We start from the raw sequence: 23,303 nt of genomic DNA on the forward strand, positions 1-23,303 counted from the left end.
CAGCGACCAATCACTTGAGCTATGGCGCGGCCTTAAGACAGAGCATGCTTTAGACCGCTCGGCTACCATGACCGGCAGTATCTGCTTGATTGGAGAAAAATATTGACAAATCTAATAACATTTTGTTAGTGTCTTGAATCTGGTGTCTGGCAATGGTTAGAGTTCAGAATGACCCAGCGTATGGCGGGGAAGGTAAGTTACCATTTGTCATGGAGCCCTGAATATTGAGACCACGCTATGAAGGGCTAATGAAAGCCAAGCACGAACTGTAAGCCTGCTTAGTAAGCCACGCTCTTTTGAATGCACTATACAGAAGCCACATTTGTATGAATGGCTGTAGCATCGTGTCATGCTCGTCACTAATAAAAACGGTAACAATTAGGATAAAAAAGAGAGAAACTGAAAGAGACGGAGATAGTGGTGATTATTGAAGTTCTAGCTATATCCTGTCATGTCCAGTGCGATGACATCACAAATAATGACGTCAGAATATTATAGAGAGGGGTGTATTCAACTAGTGATAATTTGTTTAAACTGTGCTGCTTAACCGCATATAAAACTGTCGTAAGGACGGCACTCAGTGGCGCCTATAGGCTGACATCTGCTTCGTAACGAGATTCAGTGCTCGGTTTATATTGTCTGGACAGCCGAATGCTGACATTTCACCTTCTGCGCATGCCAATGCTGGTGATGACATCAGTGACGAGTTCTTCTCGACGCTCTACCCCCTTCGTCTCATTTAAATTCCATGGTTACTTTGAAACCATCAGAGAGAATGGTAAGCCTATACCCTCGCCCGCGCCATAACTCAAGTGGTTAATCGCTGGCTTCCCACCGCGGCGGCCCGGGTTCGATCCGTGGTCTGGTCAAGTGTGGTTTGTGTTGGACAAAGTGGCGCTGGGGCGGGTTTTCTCCGAGTATTTCGGATTCCCCTGCCAATCTTCATTCCACCAAATTCTCCATCATCATAATCACCCGGGGCAGGCTACAATAGGCCAATCAGTGGCTGCCGTGCCGAATGGACCCCGTTGGACCCCACCCCCTACTAAGCGAATTAAAAAGAAGCCTATACCCGCAGGTTTTCCAGAAAGATGTCGCGAATTTGCTTCTTTTTGCACTTTTTTTCCTTCACTTTACAGGATGGCTCTTACTACCGCTATTAACAATGATCAGTAGGTGTTACCATACCGTGTTAATTCTTGCAAGGACCTCTTTCCTTTTTCGGGTTTCCTAGGTTCGCTCAATGCCAGAAATTACTACTCAGAATTCTTAAGCAAAAATTTTTTATTTTTGCCAAAGAAAGGGGAAGGAACACAAGAACAGAGTAATTACATAATTAACGTTTTTATTAATAAATACTCGTATATTATGTTTCTGGACATTGTTCCATGTCCTGTTTTTATTTAAAACAGCGTTTCGGAAATTGGATTCTGTCTCCGCCTTCAGGTAAAACCTACTCAACTGGGCCCAATCGATAGAGCTAGCCTGCCTTCTCGGCTCCCAACTGAGTAGGCTTTTACCTGAAGACGGAAACAGAATTCAGTTTCCGAAATGTTTTTATAGAAACAGAATGATGTTTAAATAAACAGAACGATAGATAGGGTCCAGAAACTTTATATTTGTGTCAATATAACATGGTCAGAAAATTTTACATCTTGTGTGTATTATTCGCCTTATGTTTTAAAGGCGATCAGATAAAGGACTATTAGAACACGTAATGCGAAGGAGCAGACGAGGAATATGTTCAAATTTCAGTTTGAAAACCTAAAGGAAAAGAAACTGACTAACCAACTAACTAATTAACTCTGTTAAGCTGAGTCCCTCTTGAGAAGCCGCCTGTCGCTCAGCTGCTCAAGAATTTCAAAATATTTTATGCAGCCCGATAATCCATTACTGTGTTTACAAGAGCCTTCCACTCTTCCTTATCCTGAGTCAGATGAATATAGTCCATACCACCCCATCCTATTACTCTAAGACACGTTTTAATATTATTCTCCCACCTATGTCTAGGCCTTCCTAGTGGTCTCTATCTTTCTGGCTTTCCCACCGAAATTCTATGTGAAAAGGAAGATATTACTTCTTGGAAATGGGCGTAACTGAGAAGATATTATTAAAATCAGTTTTAGATAAATAATTTGTACTGGTTCACCGTGGGGTTTTATAGTGTAGTCAGGTAGGTAGGATGTAACGATTCAAAAGAGGGAACATCCACCATAATCATAATTAGCCTATCATTCGACGCTAATAGTCTTAACGTCCTTAAACAAACCTTCAATAAAAATGAAGTAGCCGATATGGTTTCTAAACTCTCTGCCCTTGTAAAGGGCTAGTTTAGATTCTGATTTGGACCTGCAACTCTTGGTTTCCTTGTCAGAGTTGTGTCCTGTCTTTCTCTGCTACGTTGCCTGTTTCCATAATTTTCAAATAGAGAGAAGACGATGAAAAGCAATTATTGCAACACTGTAGAGTGCTGACTTCCTGAATAGCCCGTATGTCAGATGGTGCGACATAACCGCTAGCATAGCGAGAGCAGTGAGCTGTTGAGCTGAGCACAAAGGCTGATGACTTAGCATGTATCGATGCATTATTGCTTACGGCTAATACTTGCTTGCCTTTCTTATTCTGTAAGGAAATTAAGTATTACTGTAATTTCGTGTCCATATGTCTGTCCGCTCCTAATTACGTCTGACCTATTTGACAGAGTTTTAAGAAAATACGCGTTAATATCATTCACTATAAGCAACCTCAATCTCATGCCCTTTAAGTTAATAACAATATGGCTGTCATGTGAAGTACTGAGGTGGGAGCAGTGTTGTGAAATACGTATGTAATTATGATCTAAATAAAATACAGAATTTCATCGAGGTCGTATTTTTGTTGCAAACAGCAACATGGCGAAGACGCGCGTTGCTGTTAAGCGAGATATTGAATTGCCTAGGTGTTACGTACGTGTTGGAATATTCCTTTAATAGATGATATCCACTTCCTTTTCACTGCTTTTCAGAACCTCTGATGTAAATAGAACCTCATCTTGATACTAAATATCCAATGGTCGAGCACCGATCTCTGTGGCTGTCGGTGTAAATCATTCCTCAAACACTGGTGTCATAGGTTCGAATCCTGCTCGGGGAGCGGATGTAGGTGTTCCCGTATGCGTTTCTCTGTGTCTTTGGTGTCGTATGTTTGTAGAGGCTTCGCGACGGGCCGATGACCCTTCTAAGGAGTCCTATAAAATGACACCCGAAAAGTGGGAGGCCTTGGAACGCATTGATCTGTCATGCCGTACACAAAATAACGTTAAAAGCATTATTAGTCGAACTGAAAATCAGCCGCCTTATTAAGGGAAACATCCACCGTAGTTCACAACAACTACTACTACTCCATGGCTTTTAGTCCGCAAGCAAACTATACCGACCGAGCGACCGCCGCTTGTCGGCGAATTTAGTGCCAACTTTTACGGATAGAAGGTGTCGTGTGGTCAGCGCAACGGATTCCCACGGCAGTTAACCTCGGTTTTCTAGACCGAAGTAGATCACAACACCGGGTTATAAATAAACCTCGAACTGAAACTAATACAAATATTGTATTTGGAAAATTTCAGCAGGGAAATTATATTGAACGTGTATGTAGTTAACTTGTTCTATATATATGGATTGCGCAATATTTTTTTTTGCAGAGCGTGAAGGTAAGGAAACCCCGATAACTGCTCCCGTTGCTATCCTCTCTACTGGCCAACAAAGTACATACGTCTCGGCACATATGAATAGAATACCATCATTAGGTTGATAGTTGCTTTCATGACTTCGGTTCTTATCGATTCATTTTATTTCAAATCCAGATGAAATGTCTTTTGCTACCTGAAACCAGGAAGAGCGCCCCACCTGCCATTCCCTGTTCTCTCACATTTTATGTTACCCACAGATTATTTTCAGCCTACATTCCTTGTTTTGAAAAATAGAGGTAGGCTTATGAGATCACCTTGCTGTCTGTGTGTGTGTGTGTGTGTCTGTACGTGTATTCCAGTCTTTAACTTTTGAATGCCTGAACCAATCTTTATGGAACCTGGTATGCATATCATGGCATCTGAGCCCACCTTAACGGAGTACTTCACAAATCCCTCCCATCAGTCTGTGTGGCTGTGTGTATCCACCACCTTATCGTTGCTAGGCAATGGCTCGGTAAACGCGTTCCCGCGTCAGTGACTACATACAAAAATAGAAGAATTGTTGGACGCGTCATTTTATGTGAGATCCGTGTCGTATAAGAGATTCTTGGGGCGTGCCTGTTTATACACCGAAGAGAGTTGTTGTGTCATATTTCCAAATATTGTATACCAGTGTCTGTTTAGAATGATCTGCAGAAACCACGGAAATCGAACCTGTGACTCCCAAGTACAATGAGGAATTAACGACTTAACTGCAGTGTGCTGTAGACATACTTGTCCACACATCATCACAACAATTGTTCTCCCAAAAATATATATTTTGTTAAAATGGAAATATTATTTTCATGCCGAATGGGTTGCTACGACGGTAAGGCTCTAGACTTGTATGCGGGAGGTGCTCGTATCGAAACTAAGAAAGGCCACATGACGTCGTTACTAAAGTTTTTCAAGGTTTTCCTTTGTCCCTCCAGGCAAATGCCTAGGCAGTACATCGATTAGGCCGAGACCGTTTCTTTCCTAATCATTTCCATTCGCCAATCATCGTATCTTTAGATGCTTCGTCTTGTAGATGAGAAGAGCATACAAAGAGAAGAAAACTTAATTTTATGTCGCTCTTGACGCTTCGGGTTAGCGATAATGACCTAGTTCAAATTAGGCAAGTTCTCTGTGGAGTAAAACGTGGCATGGAGATTGTGAATTATAAAATAGCGACGGTAATGAGAACAATCGTGTCAATTTTCTGTTTTAGTTAATGGACTCCAGCCTGCATTCGGACCAGGCGTTCGATGACTGCAAATCGGGTCCTTTTTCTCGATGCTCTTCCCAAAGTTATTTTTAAGTATTTTTTCTCCTATAGCCCAGTCAGTTTTCCTTTTATGTTTTTCCCTGCGTGCTTCATGTTCATTTTTCGCCCTCATTTAGGTGTGAGGCAGCCTCCCCTCAGGCGGCTGGTTGTCACAGCTGCAACCTTCTGACCAAGTACCTGATTGGGCGCAGGCGTGACGAAGAATTGCAATAGTTGTTTAATTAATTTCATGCGTTATGCAATTACCTCTATCCGAGATGCACAATTTTGAAGCTATTACGGAACCATTCAGTATGCTAGCTCCAAAACGAAACGTTTATGGAGTCTGTATGTCTTTGCGGCCTCTATGAAATGTATTAATGAGGAACTTCATAATTTGTCCTCCTCGCCAAACATTATTAGAATGATCAAATAGATAAATGTTGGGATGAACAGGGAATATTGCACGAATGGTAAGACCAGAAGCACATAACAGAATTTTTATAGGAGAAACTAGAAGGGGGGCCGGTCACGGTAGCCGAGGAGTCTAAGGCATGTACTGTCTTCGCTCGCTTGGAAACCGGGATCGTGGGTTCGAATCCCGCACAAGGCATGGATGTTAAGTTTGTGTGTGTGTTTTTTTTCTGTGTTTGTGTACAGGTAGAGGCCTTGCGACGAGCTGATCACCCGCCCAAGGAGTCGTACCGAATGTGTAAGATCTAGAAAAACCGAAGTGAACGGAGAAGTTCATGGAGGTAGGCCTAGGCCCACTGGGGCCGTAGTGCCAGGGAAAAGAAATTAGAAGAGTGTACAGGCGTATATTAAGATTGATCTTAGGAGAATAGGATGTGCAGGTATAGATTGGATTCGTAGGCTCAGGACAGGGACCCCGTGACAAGCTTTTCTGAACATGATAATAACATTTCGGGTTATATAAAATGCTGAGAATGTCTGGAGTATGGTGCATATGTTGACTTGTGAAGAATAGATTCATCACCGTGAAGTCATTTCGTTAGTTAGTCATTTACTTGATTTCTATTACTTAGACAAATGGTTATTTGGCTGGTTAGTTAGTAAATTAGTTGGTTGATGTTTCAGCAGCCGACATCTTCAGAATATCTTGATCGTGTCGACTGCAGTGTACACCGAAGCGTTCGAACTGCTTTAACACCAGATGCGGCATAACACCGAAAACCCAAATTATACATCGAACAGTTTGTGTATACCTTCTTCTCGCTGCAAATATTAGCTTCAAGTGCTCTTCCTCCATTAACTGTAATGGTTATTGAATAGATTTCGTCACAACGTTATTATAATTGGAAATAATCCAGGCTCAATTAAGGAGATTTCATTGTGGAAAGAAGGAAGTTAGTGCTGTACTCATGTTTCCAAAAAGCCCCTGAAGTTCGTTATTTTATAGCCAACTAATTTTTAGCTTTTGATGTTATTCAAGCAACAAGATAACATCGCGTGATTAGGAATTGGTGTTTTTATCTTCTCAATTGGAATTACTTTCAAGGAGGATGAGGTGGGCAGGGCATGAAGCACGAATGAAGGAGACAGGGAATGCGTATAAGATTTTGGTGGAAAAGCCAGAAGGAAAAAGACCACTGGGAAGACCAAGGCGTAGGTGGGTGGACAATGTTAAAATGGATCTTAGAAAGATAGGATGGGATAGTATAGATTGGATCGATCTGGCTCAAGATTGGGAGCAGTGGAGGACTCTTGTGAACACGGTAATTAACCTTCGGGTTCCATAAAATGCTGGGAAATTCTTGGGTAGCTGAAAAATTGGCGGCTCTTTCAGAAGGACTCAGCTCCATGAGTAAGTAAGTAAGTAATGGGAATGACTTATATCTGCACACATATCAGTATCAGCAAAAATTAAACCCTTGTTCTGATGGTCACTTTTAAGTTTGTTCTTAATGTCTGAAGAGAGGTACGAAAGCTCCGAATTTCTTAAGGTGTCACTAAGAATATTCATGGTCGAATTACAGCTTCTGACATCAATTGCTCTGCACTACTTTATCAGCTGCCCTCGTGTCAATCAGTATCAAGGGGAGGAGGGGGTGATTTTGTTACGTTTTACGAAATTACCATACTTTTACCTGAATATTTTACCGCGCATGTTTAAATTGTTACACTTTTAACATTTACAACATTGTTTATTAGAATAATTTCACAGCGCTTTGAATATCTTCATTAAAGAAAAGATAATTTATATAATGGATAGAAAAATATAAATAAAACTCGAAGGCAATGGGACTTGAAGTTGACTGGCTAAAATAGTTTACCGTGAGTATGTAATTTTTATTTATAAAATAATAATTATATTATGTGCTCCCTTGGCTCAACTGCCTTTGTATTCATGACATTTGTTTGAAGCAAAGCCCGCTATACAGTAAGTATGAGCTTATGTGAGGGTAGCAGGCTCCTTGTGAACACAGTAAGCAGGAAGTAAAGTTTATGGGTATATATACAAGATTATGTACCCATAGTAAATAGAATTTTACCTCATCCTATTCATTTTGTAACTATGCTTATTCGTGGCCCCCGGGCTAGTAACATTTTTCGTGGACAAGAAGGTAAATTGTGTAAGATTTGAGGCTTTCACGGCGGTGACTATGAAGAAAGCAGTCTTCTGGGATTTGGCACCGTGTATATGTGGTGTTAACCGACGTTTCGGAGGAACGTATCGCCTCCCCCCCTTCCCACACTACTGTTTTCACTTGTATACTTGCCCTTCCCCCCTTCCTTCTCCGCTCAAACATAACTGTGTATATTTCCAACACAGTCTGCTTTTACCGATTCTCACGGTCTCTTCGCTTGCAGATTTCTTATATTTTTTCTTCTACCCTGAAGATGGAGGCGATACGTTCCTCCGAAACGTCGGTTAACACCACATATACACGGTGCCAAATCCCAGAAGACTGCTTTCTTCAAGAAGGTAAATTGGTAATGCAAGACGTTAATACATGCGGATCGAAATTAAATTTCTCCAGTTACTCTTACTTTTGCGGGTCAGTGCAAAATTTAGTCAGAATTCGATAAATGTAATTAACTCTGTATATATATGCCTATAAACACGTCTTATTTGTTGTGTTTCTTTAGAAATATCGATTTAGAGAACCGAAATTAACGGCCTTGGGGATTCGTTGCGCTGACCACGCGACACCCTCTATCCGCTAAAGTTGGCACTAACTTCGCCGACAAGCAGCAGTCGCTCAGTCGGTATAGTTCGCTTGTGGACTACAGGCCACGGAGTTTGTTTTTGTTTTTGTTTGTTTGTCTTCTGATGGTGCTGAAATGATAGTTGTTGATGTTACACAATCTGAACCAGGATGGATAGCGATACTTTCAGTGACACAAATAGGAGATACTCGTAAGATTAGGCACCTCTAGAGGTCAGGAATTCTGCAGTTATGGGAGCTTAGTCAGGCTGATGGTACCCGGAACCGGCCTCAAGAAGTAGCTGAGATGAAGGGCGAACAAAAAACCTGTTCTCTCGATCACTGTGCGGGAATCTTTCCTACCTGTTCACTCAGTGTCTTCTCATACCTAACCTACAGGCTATGCGATTTATGGTTCTAATACAATTAAATTCGGTGACTTGACTTTAAGGTCTACTTTTCTCTTCCCATCCAATCTTTTATGTCAGTATTGACGAGTTTCTTTGTGCAGTTTTTGTGGTAATAAAGGCCGGAATTGAAATATATTGTAGAATGTCAACGCGTATTGATGTGGGAAGAAGGACGGCCGGGAAACAGACTGTCCTGGCTGAGAATTCTGGTGGCTTTTCTCAGTCCCTCCAGGCGAATGCTAGGATATTACCGTGAAATAAACACGGTCGATTCCTTCCACATATTTTTCAGTTTCATCATGAATAGTCATCCTACCATTCGACGCTCTATAGCCTTAACTACTGACAGCTTCATTATAGAACCTATAAATAAACAAAAAGTCTGGATAGCTCAGTCGGAATAGTGAAGGGCTACGGGATGGGCGGCAGAGATTTAATTTCAGGCAGAGCTGAGGGATTTGTCTGTTCTCCATAGCGTCCACACTGCCTTAACTACTGACAGCTTCATTATAGAACCTATAAATAAACAAAAAGTCTGGATAGCTCAGTCGGAATAGTGAAGGGCTACGGGATGGGCGGCAGAGATTTAATTTCAGGCAGAGCTGAGGGATTTGTCTGTTCTCCATAGCGTCCACACTGCCTTAACTACTGACAGCTTCATTATAGAACCTATAAATAAACAAAAAGTCTGGATAGCTCAGTCGGAATAGTGAAGGGCTACGGGATGGGCGGCAGAGATTTAATTTCAGGCAGAGCTGAGGGATTTGTCTGTTCTCCATAGCGTCCACACTGGCTCTGGAGCCCACACAGCCTCCTATATACTGGGGGCGTCTTTCCACATGTAGGTATAGCACCAGAGGCGTGAAGCTGGCAACTCAGTCTATCTAGTGCCGAGTCCAAAAATGGTGGAGCTATATATCCATTCCCCCATAAGTCCTCATCTCATGGTACATAAAAGTAAAGTAAAGATAAACGTTTCCCTGTAACAGGCCGTGGAGGCCCATAAGGTTGTGAGATGTTGAGGCTCTCACATTTCCTAGACAATCTGCTCACAGATGGCGGTGAGGTTGTCAGCCTTACGTCCCAGCCTCCCTTTACCCCCAGGAATATTCCTGGTACTCATTTCTGTTAGAGGCTGAGTCGACTCTAGAGCCATAGTGCGGCTGGAAGGATTAGGTAAATTGAAAAAATCCACCTCATTGGGATTCGATCCCGCGACCTTCCGACTTGTAGCATAGTGCATCAACCAACTACGATACCGCTTGCTCCCATGGTATGGTAATTAATTAAGCACAGAGACAACTTTATCTGTAAATAAATGAAAACAAAGGCTATCAGTAATATTATCTGGACTTTTACTGTTGTATTCGGTGGCGCATGCATGTTGATCATGCAATTTTTAAACCTAGATAATATTTGAGCCGTGATTGATGAGTCGGTGTAACGACTAGGCTGCGGGTTGGGAGCTCAAGGAGTCTGTGTTTGTTTCCTGACATGGGCAGAATTGTCTTGTCTCAATATCATCCAAACTGACTGTGGGCCCCGACCTAATCTGTTATACATTGTTTCCCCCGGGGGTAATGGTGAAAGGGCGTTAAACTAACCATTCACCTCCACCTAGTGCCGAAGTTAGGAATGATGGAGCTATATATCTAATACTCTGTACGTTATCATTGTCGTGGTACTTAAGTAATTAAGCATGGGGACAACTTTATCTTTGCTTAAATATTACAAAAAATACGAACTCCGTGGTTTTAGTCCGCAAGCGAACTATACCGACCGAGAGACCGCCGCTTGTCGGCGAAGTTAATGCCAACTTTAGTGGATAGAGTATGTCGCGTGATCAGCGCAGCAAATCGCCACGGCCGTTAATTTCGGTTTTCTAGACCGGAGCCGTTATTTCCTTGAAATAGCTCCTCAATTATCCTCACGAGGCTGAATGGACCCCTCTTCAGGCCCACTACTTCTCAGAAAATCTGGTAGCGCTGGGAATCGAATACGGACCTGTGGATCTGTAGCCAGGAAGTCTGACCACTAGAACACAGAGGCGGTCACCTAAATATTGTTGGTAGTAATTTTCAAAAAATACTTTGAAGTATCTTTGACTTGAAGCCGCTGTGAATAAAGGAAAGTCATTACCTCAAATGATAGTTCGATGGAATCTAAAAAGCAAGTTGAACAGCATTCTTCTCTCGGGTTTTATATTGCTCAGCGTCTTCCCACCATTCGTCGTGGTGCGTGATTCCTCAAGTGCTGACCCGGATCTAGGGATACAGATTAGTATAAATTGCCTCTGCTCTGCGTCATAAAATCCATTGTCCAATACGAGGAATTATTATGATCTTAAGAGAGAAATTACTAAAATAATGCCTAATCATAGCCGTTCCATAGTTCAGGCTGTTAGGCACTGGCTTCTCACTATGGAGCATCGGGTTCAATTCTCGGTGATCGTGAAGGACGAATATAACTGGAAAAGGGTTTTCTCGAAGATTCTTTGATTTTTTCCCTGCTAATTTTGATTCAGTCATCGACTCTTACTCATGTATTACCAGTCCCTGAGGCAGGCGAGACACCTGATCAGGCAACACAGTATCACAACCTCTGTCCTTGATTTGGGGCCGCTCTTCTGACTCGACGCTTGGCTGGTTGCAGAGTTTTTTTTTATTATTTTACAATCTACTCAATATACATAAATAGAGTAATTAGTAAAAGGGATGGGTGTGTGTAATATTGAAGCAGATCTCATCCTCCGATGATTCTCTGGTGCTTATCTAATGAGATCCTCTGAACACATTCTGTTTAGTCTTCTTTCAATTGCTGGTTGGTTGAAGAGGTTTCTTATTAGTTGGTTGTTGTTTTGAGTGGTCCGGTTTTTGTGTTTTTCCGCGTATGCTCTGATGATTTCTGTTACATATGGTATGCTTAGATCATTGTGTAAGGTAGCGTTTGGTACGTACCAGGGAGCATTAACTAGTTTTCTTAGCGTTTTGGATTGGAACGTTTCGAGAATATTTGTGTTGGAAGGAGGTTGCAGAGTAAGGAAGTTTTCAGTACTTAACCGTGTCGTTTGTTATTGAAATTCCTAATGAATAGACCTGCAGTAAAAGAACCTTTATATCTAAAATTGGATTTTAAAAATCTTATGCTGTTTAAAATGGAGCCTTAATTTTCGTTACAGCCTGTATGTAAAGAGTGTAGTAACGCAGAACTAGCAGGCACTGTCGGGATTCACTTGCGGAACGTCCTAATGAAATTTCCAAATCTTCACGAACATTTTAATATTATTATGCCAACTTTTATGGGATTTCTTATGTAGTCTCTTCTCATGAAGATGTTCAACCAAACTTTTATTATATTTCTCGTTTTCTCTTTTTCACTGTTGATCTCACTTGTTTGAAAATTTATGATAAATTCACTTGAATATTTGTAAAAATGTTAAAGATCTCTTTCCTCCTTACGCTCATATAAGGGACCTCACTGCACATAATTTTTACTTTTACGTTACCTTAAACATGAAGTAAACGTATTGTTATTCATAAACAAATTCCTAACTAAAGCAATGCAAAAATTTGGCCGCAGGGGGCGGTTCATTAAGTACGGTTAGGAGGCGATCGTTCTTCGCTGCACCCCCTCTCTATTCATTAATGGTGTACCTAGTTTTTTATACGACGACCCCAAATTCCAAAATGTTATTTTTGAAACATTCCGAAGATTGCTCTTGTAGCCCGTCAGTTGAATATTATCTAAGTAGTTTTCTTATCTCACGCGTGTCTTCGCCTTTGGCTGTATCTTAATCACAGGTGAGCAAATGTTTTAGTTGATGGGCCCAATGAGGATTTACATGCGTTTTGCTGACCACTACACTGAGTACAGAATAATGAAGATAAATATCTATACCAGTAAATTTAATTTTCTAAAGATTGTGACGTAGGTATATTTATTGTCACATATTTGGATGGTACGAGTGACGAAAATGACGGGTTCTAATTCGGATAATTAGATTTATTAGCACCTTGGTTACAAATTATTTTAATCACGTGTAAATACAGCGCTATCGCCGATTTACACACACTGATCCTCTCCTGGTAACACAATTAGTACACAGGAACTATAAGAGTCTCTCTGAATCACACACTCCAAGTATTACAAATGAATAAAAGTACACTTTAAATCTACACAGGTCAACTTCTAACACTACTTAAACTAGGAACTTCCCTTGGTTCTCTCCTACAGGGAACTGACTCGTAGCGCCGTTCGTCTTTAAGATAACTCCTTTTCACTGACCGCATAGAAAACACATTTTCTGTTCTACTGTTGCCCGTATTCGTGTTTACAGAGCTGTTGCCTGGCAACGCGTTGATCAAATTCATTACAATATATTAGATCGACACGTAGGCTGTGAACAGACTTCGCTTGACAGGAAAGAAATAGTTTAATTATAGTTCGTTACATATTGCATAACCCATTAGAATCGGTGACTGACGCAGATTCTGTCTTTGGATGTGCCACTTCTCGCATGTCTGAAGAAAGAGTAAGTGTGCGCATTCGGGAAAGTCCCTACTGACAATAGATGTAACGTGGTAATTATGCGCACGTCACGGCTTTTCCTACTCTTGTATGTATCGAAAGTCATGTCTACTTCAAGGCCAAAAACAAGGGAACAAACTTGTCATTCCAAGAAGTAGGTGTGGCAAATTACAATGCACTTAAGATAAATAATTTAGGGCCCTTTACATAAGCACATTATTCCCACCATTAAAACAAACCGATCCACATTACAATCCATAAGCGCACACCATTTAAATCACACATAATCTACCCTGATAAATGACCCCACTTTATTTCTACATTCATCATCACAAAATACGCGAAGCCACATCCGATCTCAATTGTTGTTAACTTTTGATTTTAACGCTTTAGTACTTCGTTTTATGACATATCTTCATTGTGGCAGAAGGATCCATCTTAATTTTAAATTCAATTATTACATAATTTGAAGAAAGCAGACGCTTTTATATTTCTTATATTTCTTATATTTTTCCTTCTACCCTGAAGATGGAGCCGATACGTTCCTCCGAAACGTCGGTTAACACCACATATAGACGGTGCCAAATCCCAGAAGACTGCTTTCTTCATAGTCACCGCCGTGAAAGCCTCAAATCTTACATTACATAATTTGTTATCGACCACTTAATGATCTAATCGATTTAAACTTGTAGTGGTAATAATGGCAACACTGGGAACTAATATTGACCTTCTGTTAATTTTTATTTTATTTTATTTACTTCATCAACTATCGTTTTGCAGATGACCACCTCATACCTTGATTTCATAACACACCTGGATGCAGGAAATAAAGGTCATATTTGCGTCTTTATGCATACTTACCTGTATTGCACAGTGCACTTAGCAACAATAGATCTGAACGCTCATTAATTAACTTCATAGATGTTGATAGCCTTTTGGAAGACCGAGAAATGTTCATGCTTGTATGTAGTTCGCATGTCCTTCCGCCTTGTTCAAATATCCTCGTCTCTGGTCCTTATCCTCAACTACAGGAATTCATTTTAAATCATCACAACCAATACATTTAACATCTATTTTAATATTATCCTCCCTTCTATACCTAAGTCTTCTAGGTGAACCTTCTCAGGTTTATTCCGGCTATAATTTCGTATGCATTTTAAATCACTGTTATTCGTATTTAATCTCCCCCACAGTTCGTCTTTATTGATTTCATTGTCCTAATAATATTAGGCGAAGAGTGCAAATTATTAAACTTTCCTTCTGTTACTCATTGCCCCTTGGGCCAAATATTCACCTCAGCACATCGTTCTCAAACAATCTCAGTCTGTGAGAGTCTCACACACATAAAAACAACAGAAAACATAACAAAATCTCGGCGCGTGTGTATAACTGACAGTTCCCAGGAAATGAAGTGTCACCTTAAGCACTTATAAGATGAACGTCAACAGTACTTTTAAGTCCCTTACACATTCACTCAATCATTCAACCACAAACCAATCCATTTATATATTCACGACTCATCCAGCCAAGTTGAGGTAATACGCTACAAGACCTACTGTCGTGGATTCGTTTCCCGATGAGGCCATCGAATTTTTCAGTTGATCTAATCCTTCCAGCCGCACTGTGGTCCTTGAGACGACACAGCCTGTAACAGAAATTAGTACCAGGAATCTTTCTGAAGAGTAAAAGGCGGCCGGTGCGTAAGTCTGACAACCTCACCGCCATCTGTGAGCTGAGTTTCTAGAAAATGTGCGAGCATCGACGTCTCACAGCCCTATGGGCCTCCACGGCCTGTTACAGGGATAGCTTTACATTTTTTTTTTACCATCCATCCGGCCATTAACCCCAGCTTCCCATCCTTCAGTGAGCCCCACCACCGATGCGTGCATTTCGTAGACACTTCAGAACTGCTGCCAACTTGCTCCTGGTATGGGGTATATGGTAGTAGGCCAGCCACTCACCTATCTGTTAAGCCACTTTCCCTCCCTCGATGTCCTGGCTATTAATTATTTTTTCTTCCTTTACACCCTGCCATAATCCGGAAGTCCGCAATTTGGAGGACTGTAGGTACGTACGGGTGAAGATGAGTAGGTAGGAAGGTTTGTCAACGGATGGATGGGAAGATACATGTCCATTATGTTTCGTTACGTCATGTGTCAAAGAGTTTAAAGTGAAAGATATTGCAAGACACGTTTTTGTGCTTTATTTTATGACGCTCCAAGTATCTGAGACTACATAGCGTCGAGTGAAAGGGCGACTGGTGAATAATGGTGTGGGAAGTACTTGGAGAGAAGCATCGTGGCCTGAGCTATGCATTCTCCCTCCATTTGGTCGCAGAGACTGAGGAAAATCACCAAAAATCTCAGTCAGGACAACCAATATTCCGGTCGAGATTCAAATCGACCACCTCACCTAACAGCTTTGACAGTTCAGCGCTTGCACTTTTTCCCAGAATGCACTATTATTAAGTGTATCGCTGTTCAGTCATATAGAACGTAGCGCTTAATCTGCTGCAGTATCCGTCCTCTTACACGGAAATGCATTAAGCCACAGCAGTGTCAATTTTAAACGATAGAGGTCGCTGAGTGCTTCAATCCAGTTGTCCAATTGTACTAACCTAAGCCACTTTTGCATTTATTGCAGAGACAGTTTAACACCTGCTGGACATATTGCTGGCGAGATGGGATGCCAAGGTAAGGTTGTAATACGCATGCTTCTTTTGTTTTGTTTCTGTATCTAGGTCTGACCGGCTGATCTCTTTCATCTGCCGAAGGCCGATTGCTATTTCCGCAACGCATTATGTTTAAACCCGTAGTTTTATTAGTATCTACATTGAGTCGTTCCATTCTCACTAATACTGACCTAAGACCTGAAAAATTATTATTAGATGTGGCGGGACAAGGTAGACCTGTAGTATTATTTTAAAACCGAACACGTTTTACCTGAAGCCTAAACCTTCTCACGAAAGGTTGCAGCTCCATTTCATTAAAAATATATGGAAATCATGTGAAGCCTAAAGAATTTTGAATTGTTCAACATAAAACATGAAGGGTAGAACGCCATGTTGTGAGGTGAAAGTCAACCTTAAATCTAATATAAAACATTTTTACCAAACGCTGCCGATCACGGTAGTCGAGCGGTCTAAGGCATGAACTGTCTTCGCTCGCTCGGAAGCCGGGATCGTGGGTTTGAATCCCACGCAAGGTATAGATTTTTGGTGTATTTATGCTTTTATTCTGTGTTTGTGTTGTCCTGTGTTTAGGTAGAGGCCTTGCGATGAGCTGATCACCTGTCCAAGGAGTCCTACCGTCTGTAAAAATGATCACGAAACTGAGAAATCAACTCTGTGCTCCAAAGTTGGAGCGAGAGGAGATAGAGAAATTAACAGACGCAACATATTCGCGTCAGGTTTTGCGGAATCACAAGATTATAACAGATATTTTATTTTATGCTTGTCTTCACTTCTCATAACATAACGTGTTGGCCGTGTAAGTTATCGCTTCGTGGACGGAACACAGAGATTGCCTTGACAGAACTGTTTAAAATCTTGTTCCTAATCGATTTCTAATTGTCACTTTTCCAATCCAAGGCGTAAGAAACAGAGAATAGGGGCCTGAGGGCGATCATTTCCTGCCGTATTCCTTTGTGGTCTGCCGCGAATTGATGCATTAGGTACGAAAGTTACAGCTCTTCGTGACCTAATAACATATTTCTAGTCTCATTCTAAACATTGATGAGAATGGGTTTTTTCTTCACTTCCTATCTCCTGCCACCCTTCCTCCCGCTTCATCTACTGTCCTAAGGACTGGTGCTTAATTTTGTTTTCTAAATGGGTTAAGAATATATTCGCTGTTGAGTCATTCTAATTCGGAAAAAAATAAAATTACACAATCAGAAAAATTAAAATATATGTATTTATATATTGTAACGGATTTGATCGACGCGTTGCCAGGCGACAGCTCTGTAAACACAGTCCAACACGCGACAGTAGAGGAAGCTGTGTTTCCGTGTCCGCGGTGACATAACAACGGTGGATAGTGATCACGTGACATATGTTTTCTGTAGATCTGAGCTACGTACCAACAGGCTGACTGGGTAGCCATCACGTGATGTGTTTACTGCAGGCCCATGTCCGTTCCGCGGCTATATAACGAGAGCAGTGTGATGTAAGTTCAGAGTTAATTCGAACTAGGAGAATGATAAGTCGGCCTGTGAAGATTTAACGTGTGATTAGAAGTTTTTATTTATGTGTAATATAGCGTAGTTGGTTGATGCCCTATGCTATAAGCCGGTAGGTCGCGGGTTCAAGTCCAGATGAGGTCATTTGATTTTTTCAATCGACCTAATCCTTCCAGCCGCACTATGGTCCTGGGGTTCACTCAGCCTCTAACAGAAACGAGTACTAGGAATTAATTAATTAATTTACATGGGGAGTAAAGTGAGGCCGGCGCGTGAGGCTGACAACCTTACCTCCATCTTTGAGCCGATTATCTAGATAATGTAGGACCCTCAACGTCTCATAACCCTATGGGCCATCACGGCCTGGTACAGGGATAGCTTTAATTTTTACTTTTATTTGGAGTGTGTAATTCAGTAAGACTATTGTAGTTTCTGTATTATTAATCCGTGATGACCAGTGCAGATAGAATGAGAAGATTAGAGCGGAGCTACAGTGTAATAATTAATTGTAGTTACCACAGCTATATTGTTAACAAATCTAATTACCAATCCAAACCCGCGTCTTAGACGCTGATACATGCGATAATATGTATAGAGATGCATAATCATTATGAGCTAACTACTCTTACTTATGTTCAGTATTCATTTCCCTCATTGATTTCTAAATATTTTAATATTAATCTATTAAGTAACACTTCGAACTCTTTAAAATAGTGGCACACCCTTTTATAGCCTATGCTTAAAAGGCTGAAGTAAAAATATTAATAAGATTTTACATTCTGTTTTGCATTTGTATGAAACATAACCATTAACCCTAACGGAAGAATGTGAAGTCGATAAATTCAAAAAGGATGAAATTATCCAAACATGAAGCACACTTGACGGAGATTACAAATTCCTATAAATTTTTTAGGCCCCAGACTCCTGTTTTGGGAGTTCAGTTGCTCTGAAACAATGGCAAAAACCTTGTTACTAAGCGACGGAAATCGGTATCATGAAATGTAGTTACTGCGTTCTTCAGATTCTGATAAAACGTTCCAAATACTATTTGCTATACCCATTTTGGATTTGTTTACTCTTCCATCAAGTTCACAATGTCTCAAGTCTGCTTGGCTTATAGTTTCTACATCAGCAATTTCAGACTAACGACTTTCGATCGTGTAAAGTGCATTTTATATATAAAAAGAAGTTGTTTTGCTCACCCGTTCTACCATTGACAGTCGTGATGAAGGGTGTAAGCGTTATGTTACATGTTGTCGAAGGCACCTTCCAGTATTACTTACTCTGTACCATTCGACTCCTTCTTGTCTCTGAGGACCATAGTTCTTCGGTTACAGAATGACTAAGCTCATAAAGCAAGTTGGAAAGTTGTCGAAATTGTCAAAGTGTGAAAACGTATAATATGCACATGTTTTTATTTCGTGAAACATTTTGCGGTCTGCTTTGTTCTTCCGGGAGACCACCTAACATGCTTGTTCTGTCCTTCCGTCCCGTGACTCAGTCACTAGCATTAATATTATATATCCTAAGGCAGTGTTTCTCAGTCGGTAGAACTTGACGGTTAGTTTGGTGGGACGCGAGATCTGACAAATAATAATTCAGCCGCACAAAATTGACGTACCCAAAAACGTCGCTGTATCCTAAATCCAGTGATGCAGCACCGTAGCCGTGTTTATGCTAATAGAACTAAAATTGAAGATTTCTCTCTTCTGGGGTATTCGAGTAACGCCGTGTAGACCGTTTCGGAGGAACATGTTGCCTCCATCTACAGTCCTCTACATAACCACAACTCTGAGAACCTCAAATCCTACCGAATAAATTGCTTTATGTAATGGTATTACTGAAGCACATAAATTTTTACAAACCTCAACATTTTAAGAACTTCCAATAGTGATCAGTATAATAGTAAAATGAACGCAATTATAGTATTTCACTTCAGAAAAGAGAATATTTAATTTTTATAGTGGGACTACACTCCTTTGATAAAATGAACTGTGGGTCGGAAGTTCTTAAGAGGCTTGAGAATCATGGCCCCAAAATACTGATTTTCTTAGAACTCTGCATGAATGTCATGGAATTCATTCTTAGTGTATATTTGTAATACCCTGTCTTTAACAATATTAAAGTAGTTTTACGAAATTTGAATATGTGACTAATCCTAATGTCTTGCCGCGCCATAGCTCAAGCGGTTAGTCGCTGGCTTCCCACCGCGGCGGCCCAAGTTCGATCCCGGGTCTGGTCAAATGGGATTTGTGGTGGACAAAGTGGCACTGGGGCGGGTTTTCTCCGAGTACTTCGGTTTCCTCTGCCAATCTTCATTCCACCAAATTCTCCATCACCATAATCACCCAGAGCAGGCTATAATATGCCAATCAGTGGCCGCCGTGCCGAGTGGACCCAGTTGGACTCTGTCCCCCACTAAGCGAAATAATTTATAATCCTAATGTCATTCAATGCACAGCAATGCAACAGATATTTAAAGCATATGAAAATATGTTATAATAATTTCTTGTTAAAACTTAAAAAATGGTGACAGAGCAATATACATCTGACGAATTATTTTAATTATACTTGCGAGGTTGGTGTTGCGACGTGCTGAGGTACCTCAGCCAGTAAAGTGACCGACTACGAGGCTGGATGTTTAGAATGTGACTACCTATATCAACAGCAGGGGGTGTGGGACCCACATAACCTCATGCAATTTGTACTGGGTCTTCTAGCCCCGCTGGAAAAACGGCTGGAAGTTCGCTGAAACTGTTCATGTTTTCTTTCTTTTACATTATTTGCTTTTCTCGCTATAAATTATTATGTGTATTTACATTTACTTGATGATGGAACACGGACACTGACTGTGTACACTTGCATGTACTTTCATAATTTCTGTTTGTATGTATTTGCATGTGTTTCAAGTACTTTCTGGTGTTTCCATCTCTGATGTAGCAACCTTAACCTACAGAGCATTTCAAGTGACAGGAAATTTTACTAATATAAGAAGAAAATTTGCTGCCCTTTCCATGAACATAACAAAATTACATCATGTTAATCACCTTATATGATACGAACGAGATATTTCACCCAGAAATGCAAAATACTTCTGTTTCCAACATTTTATTCCCCCTATTATGCCTTCTCGAGACAGTTAAATTTACCTAAAAATGTCTCACGTGACTTTCTGTACATATTTGTTCAAAGATATGGGTACGCATGATAGGAAGATGGTAGTTGTTCCGTTAATTAAATTCATCAACGAAGTGATTAAAATATAGAAACATAAATTAAACTTATGAACGAAAGGAAGCAACACTGTGAAAATAGCAACGCTGGAACAGCATCGTGTAATGTGGTCTGTGATGTAATGGTTTCAGATCAGTTCTCCTCCGATGTTTGATCATTAGGTCTGTATCTTGTATTGGAGAAATCTACTAATGACTCTTAGACACAGTTCGTTGAAGACAATGTTGCCTCTGGGAGGGCCACACTTGTAATCCTTTTTTATTCCCGTTCTTTGCTTATTTTAACGATCAACTTACGGTCAAATAAAAACTAAACACAATGTAGAGTCAGATCATTCTTAAATAAAACCACAATCGACGGGTTTCTTATAAGATTTTACTTTAGAGATTGTCCGAATTTATTGGACCGTCTAATGATCGTTCCTTTTATGGGGGTACTGTTTTAACAATCCTTAATGTTAAATACACTGTGTAACAAAGGATTTGAACGATGTTTATAGCGTTATTGAAACTCGAATAACCTTGTTTTTGATGTGTATAACTGCCCGCTGTAAAAGTTCAAATCACCTCTTGATCACCTTTGTTTGAATCCAGTGCTTTTAGCCTCTCTTCGCCCCAATATTTATCCTTCATTTTCTCTTTTTAATATATTGTAACCGTCTCCAAATGCGTTAATTTCGGAATTTTCATCTGTCATTGGTCCTAATATGTAATTATTGCAGATTCACAGGCAATCAACAGTACAGATACTAAACTAGATATCAGATACTGATTTAATTCTTAAAACTAAAAATAGGCCTCCATGAGTTGTTCTGTCCTTTGTAATTAATCGTAGTGTTTTATCCTGTCACCCCTTTCTGACTTAGGCCTGACATCATCTGAAATTTGTTCAGTGATATTGAGTAACTTCTGAACCAGGCGTCTAAGCGTCTATTTCCGCTGAAGCACTGCAACATTTTCTTGGATACGAAACGTACTGACGCCTACAGAATAGCTACCTCCTGATCTCATATGCAGTCACGTACAAAGAATTTAATATATTACAATAATTAAGCGTATTGAATTTAGTTTTCACCCAATAGCAATTCCGTTCATTGCTTCAGACGTTTGAATAGACCCTTCTTTAATGATTTACGAGTATCTCCCGCCCTGCATAATAGATCTTGGCATGAAAGTTATTTATTCGATCTCTTAAGAACCTTCTCTCCGCTGATTGTAAATTATAGGTGACATTGATTTGGGGCCTTTGTGAATCAATGAACTAAATGAAATGGTATTATACCACCTCTTTCAGTTCTTTCTACCGGTTTGCTTTTCTTGTGCGAGAGAATTTCATTACGTTCACAGAGTAATGAATGCAATTCTTATAAGAGAGATAGATCAAGCCACTGTCCTGAGAGGTTGAGAGGTTAGCACTCCGTGTTTCGGAGATGCTGGGTTTGATTCTCGGTCAAGATACTAGTTTCCTGGCTGCAGCCTTTGTAAGTACTTAAGTTCTTCCAGAAAAATATTGGGATTATATAGGTGCGAAACGAGGTCTGTGACATGGTTTGAATGTATTTGAGAGAAGAATGATGATAACTTTTGGAGCAAAGAGGACTGAAGTAACAGAAATTGGAGAGGAATTTCGTAGTAAGATATTGTACATAATAAATCTTACTTCTAACCTAAAATTATCGTTGTCATGAAATAAAAATATTATGGGCGGAATATGTAGCATGCACAGGAGAAACTAAAAGTGCATACATTATACTAGCCGCATATCCTGGATGGAATATTCCACGTGGGAGATCTAGTCGTAGATGATCCATTATTAAAATGGATCACAAAGGAACAGGAGGTGACGGAGAGGATTGGCTTGGACATAAGATCGAAGACAGTGGCGGGATCTTGTGAATATGGCATGGTTTTTCGGGTTTCATTAAAGACAGAGGAGTTCCTGACCAGCTGAGCGACTGTCTGGTTCTCATGAAATATTCTTTTCTGCCTTTAAATATGTTTACTGCTTCATCCTTTCTGATATCTTACCAGTCGTTTTACTATCCAACGCTTTCACTCAACAAAGTTGAAAAAAGTGGTTCAGTAACCAAAGAAAAAATGCCCTAGACTTGTGAGAGCATTGCTGACCAGTTTGTCTTGTATTCCGGAAGTAGTCGGTTCGAATTTCAGCTGCAAGTAAATTACTTTGACTTAGATTCTGCAAACCTCTGAGCAAAAATAGGCAGTTTCCCGCCCAAGTAGTTTCCAATTCCTCCGGTAGATGGGGAAGTATCGGGGACCACTGCCAGAGGTGGCCGACCTCGCTGGCAGGATGGGGCTGATAGCGAGCACCAGTACCGGAAGGGCATGGCGACTGGTAGAATATAAAAGGGGACGTACAATAGACTATTAGTCGCGGTGCATGAGGAAACCCACTCCCTCTAATAATAATAAATAATAATAGATTCTGCAATTTTGTTCAGCACTTCGCTACAATAATAGTATCGGACCTCGAATGGGAGACTACAGCTCCCTTCCCAGTCCTCATCTCACTGGATGCCTGATAAATTCTATGCTTAACGCAAACCGACTGTGTGTCGCGTTGCTCTCCTGTGGAGCTGATTATCTTACTGTTATAGAATGAGAAGTTTCCTCGCTTTTTACTGCATATCCTTCAATATGAAACCACATTCTGCATTGGGAGAATCACGCGTTAACAACTGAATGCATGTGTTGAGATATTTACGGCTCGAGGAGAACCTTGAGCCTTGATGTAAGCTTCACCGTTTCCATTTGAAAGCCTTACGTTTTTGGACAGTGAAAGTCATTATGTAATATTGTGTAAATGTCGGTGTT

The 23,303-nt window shown here is 40.5% G+C and overlaps 1 long non-coding RNA gene across 1 annotated transcript in view; it reads left to right on the forward strand.

Annotated features, from left to right (window-relative positions):
* Positions 1-23,303, forward strand: part of LOC117282651 — a 320,533-nt gene that overhangs the window by 158,303 nt on the left and 138,927 nt on the right. The window contains exon 3 of the long non-coding RNA XR_004513475.1: positions 15,700-15,749. This is a non-coding gene — a long non-coding RNA (uncharacterized LOC117282651). The remainder of the gene's footprint in view (positions 1-15,699; positions 15,750-23,303) is intronic.

Source organism: Cryptotermes secundus, unplaced genomic scaffold (assembly GCF_002891405.2).
Source record: "Cryptotermes secundus unplaced genomic scaffold, Csec_1.0 scaffold13, whole genome shotgun sequence".
NCBI lineage: Eukaryota > Metazoa > Arthropoda > Insecta > Blattodea > Kalotermitidae > Cryptotermes > Cryptotermes secundus.